Source organism: Limulus polyphemus, unplaced genomic scaffold (assembly GCF_000517525.1).
Source record: "Limulus polyphemus unplaced genomic scaffold, Limulus_polyphemus-2.1.2 Scaffold2459, whole genome shotgun sequence".
Lineage (NCBI taxonomy): Eukaryota > Metazoa > Arthropoda > Merostomata > Xiphosura > Limulidae > Limulus > Limulus polyphemus.
In genome coordinates, this window is record NW_013668069.1 from 1 (window position 1) to 3,596 (window position 3,596).

Here is a 3,596-nt window from a genome sequence, read left to right on the forward strand (position 1 = left end):
GGTTGTATTCTTCTTACACTGGCTCTTCATATGTCCTTGCTGTAATCTCTCTTCTTGTTTCTTTCCCTCCAACAACTGCTGTAATCTCTCTTCTTGTTTATTTTGCTGTTCGATCTGCCACTGTTGCAGGTTTTCTTGCCACTGCTGTTGTCTCCGGTAGAAATTCTTACCGAGGATCTTCAGTGATACAAGTCCTTTCTTGATTAAACCAGTTTATTCTTCCTCGATACAAACTTTTAGTACACAGTAGTTCCACAATCAGTACGTTTCTCGTCACTTTGAACTTAACAACTTTTATAATACACTTTTATAATATCCTGATTGTTGTTGTAGTATGCGTGACAAAGACTATGACTGTTTCAATATCCTGATTATTGTTGTAGTATGCGTGACAAAGACTATGTCTGTTTCAATATCCTGATTATTGTTGTAGTATGCGTGACAAAGACTATGTCTGTTTCAATATCCCGATTGTTGTTGTAGTATGCGTGACAAAGACTATGACTGTTTCAATATCCTGATTGTTGTTGTAGTATGCGTGACAAAGACTATGACTGTTTCAATATCCTAGTTGAAGATAATTTAGTTGACTTCTTTCAGTCTTTATGATGCACTTGTTAAAGCAGCATGTTTTTACTTTGGAATCGTAGGGTACATCGATTTATTTATTTTGTTTTGTTTGTTATTTCAACCATATTCAATTTTTTTATGTTTATTATTATTTTGGTTTGAATTTCGCGCAAAGCTACATGAGGGCTATCTGCGCTAGCCGTCCCTAATTTAGCAGTGAAAGACTACAGGGAAGGCAGCTAGTCATCACCACCAGAATTATTAATTATTTGGATTAATGTGTTGTGTTTAATAAGCAACATGTTCTTTGCACAGTTGTTGTATTACCCATGTAATTTACTAACGAACGAATGAAACGTATAGAATACTTAGATTCGTTTTTACAGTATCAGAAGTTGTATACAAATATGAATTGTTGCTTTGGAAAGAGGGGGGCACGAAATTTAGCGTGTAGAATTGTGGTTCTATGGATCCATCATTTGCGTCCAATTACCGAAAGAAAAAAACGCTCCGCACTTTGGGGGCTGTGGAGGCGTTATAAGGGTGACAGCCAAAACCCACTTTTCGATCAGACAAAAGTAGCCAAACAGTTGTTGGTGGGTTTGTTGACTAGCTGCCTTTCATGTAATCTGTCAGTTCATAATCAGGCACAACTAACGTAGATAGCCCTAAGGTAGCTTTGCGCGAATATTCGAAAATTAGGGAAGGATTAGAACGTTTATAAGTTGAAGACAAGGTAATGGAAAATGTTGAATAACCAATGTTTGTGGCGCCAAATTTAAAACAACGCCAATCATATCATTCCATCATAAATTAAGAGCTGTTTATGTAACTTGAAAATTTTAATTGATTTTGTTATGATTTCATTTACGATTTGTTATTTTTTCAGAAGTTCTATCGTTTCGTCAACACTGTAAAATTAGTGTCTCCTCATCATTCTGTGAAGGAAATAGTAAACAATCTAAGAGAAGGTCAAATTTTTAGTTTGTTCCAGAAGAGTGTCAAAAGGGTAAGTACAAAATCTGCCACTGAAAACGGTTATTAGTAAGAGAGATGGCAAATCCATCATTCGTTAAAACATTTGAGAACCCTATATGGTTTTCGAAAGTCCGGTTGTAGGTAACACAGTAGCAGAATTAACCGTTTTCGCACGTTTCATATTCACCCAACACCGAATGTCTTGAAGCATTGACGTATACTCGTACATTATATTTTTGTTTATTCATGGTATATTTTTCAGCATGATGTTTTAAAAACGCGACATGTCTAATAATTATGGGTATTTCGGTTGTCCCTCGGGGGGTCAGCGGTAAGTTTACGGATTTACAACGTTAGAATCCGGAGTTCGATTTCCTACTGTGGACAAAGTGCTGATGACCCATTGTGTAGCTTACGGTTAAAAACAAATAATCAAACCAACCAAAGATTTCGGATATTGCAGGTTGGATAGATTAAAAATAAACTTAATTATATGTGAATAATACATTTTATTAAATATCTTTACAAATTAAAAATAATTAATTAGCAAAACATATTGCAACAAAATTTATCAAGTGCAAATTTGAAAGATTGGAATATGAATTATCGTGTTTAGAAATATCGAGATCTAAATTAGATGATCAGAAATACGTATAAAATTAAATATATAATCATAATGCCGAATGAAATATTTTCCCGAAAGGCACGTGATTCATATTTAGCGTCGTTTGAGATGTGTCAGTTCTGACGTCGGAACCTTGTTTCCAACCCGCAGTCTTCCAAAATAGTTATTGTTGCAATAAAATATAATATTTCATGTTTCTGTAATATAATAATCTGAATTTAACGTTGTATATTCTTACAATAAAATAAAATATTATTAGTTTAAGCTTGCTTACTGTTGCAATAAACTATTATAACCTGAAATTAATCTTACATATATTTCTTTATCATTTTCTTTTCTACAGAAAGCAAAAGAAGATGCCAGAAAAAGTAAAAGTCAGTCTCAGTTTTTTCAACTTATACAAGAAATCCGAAACGTGTGAGTAAAACAAAAAAAAAAGATACATGTATCAGGAATATTTTGTGTTTCTTAGTTATATCCAGTCTTTTTAGGCTTTAAAAATTATTTATTACTAGAATATATGCTTAGTTAAATAACACAAATATAGCCGGAAAAGTCCCCTTACTTATTGGGGTGGAGAAAAAGTATAAAATGTTAACTTTATTGTTTCATCCTATTGTTGCGTCAGCGAGGTCACGTGACTCGTTCTCTCGAACCTTCGGGAATTGTCGGGAGATTACTAGATATAGGGTAGTCTGGTATGTATAAGAGGGTGACAACGTGACGGGACAACAATGTGTGTGTGTGTAGACAGTGAGTAATTGATCTGCAGTCAGAGAGTATTATTGAGCACGTTCGTTGTTATAGCGTTTGTTTTAGCGCGATTGTTGAAGTTGAGTGTATCGGTAAAGTTATATACGGAAAGAATAAACCAGTTTTATTAAGTAAGGACTTGTGTCGCTAAAGTTTCGTCGGAACGAAGTTACGGAAAATCAATTAACAAATGGAGACGTAACAAATTGGTGTCAGAGAGTGGGATAGAAAAAAAAAGAGAAGAAAAATGGAAACGAGAGGCGGAAAATCAAACTACAGCTTAGCAGACTTGATGGCAGCAATACAAAAACAAGAAAAGAAACAAGAAGAACGAGAAGAGAAATTACAGCAGTTGTTTGAGGAAAAAGAAAAGAAACAAGAAGAGAGACAACAGCAGTTGCAACTGGAACAAGAAAGGAAACAAGAAGTACAAATGGAAAACATTAGTAAATTTAAAAGCGAATTAGATATGTTAAAGGACAATCTATTATCTTTCACACAAGGAGGATACATTGACAATCGACTTAATCAGCCCCAGACAATGACAAGCCCTATCCAGACCCTGCAGCTAAACCCTCATGCAGACATATTCAGTCCCGTTAGAAGTCACATCCCAGATATGAATGTCAGTAATAGGAGTGATCCAGTACGAAGGAAGCCACAGGAATAC

At 34.7% G+C, this 3,596-nt stretch overlaps 1 protein-coding gene across 1 annotated transcript in view; it reads left to right on the forward strand.

Annotated features, from left to right (window-relative positions):
• The first annotated feature begins 1,439 nt into the window (after window positions 1-1,439).
• LOC111087670 overlaps window positions 1,440-3,596 on the forward strand; it is a 9,410-nt gene continuing 7,253 nt past the window's right edge. Inside the window, exons 1-2 of the mRNA XM_022395100.1 lie at window positions 1,440-1,579; window positions 2,517-2,590. The gene's annotated coding sequence lies outside the window, so the exon portion shown is untranslated. The remainder of the gene's footprint in view (window positions 1,580-2,516; window positions 2,591-3,596) is intronic.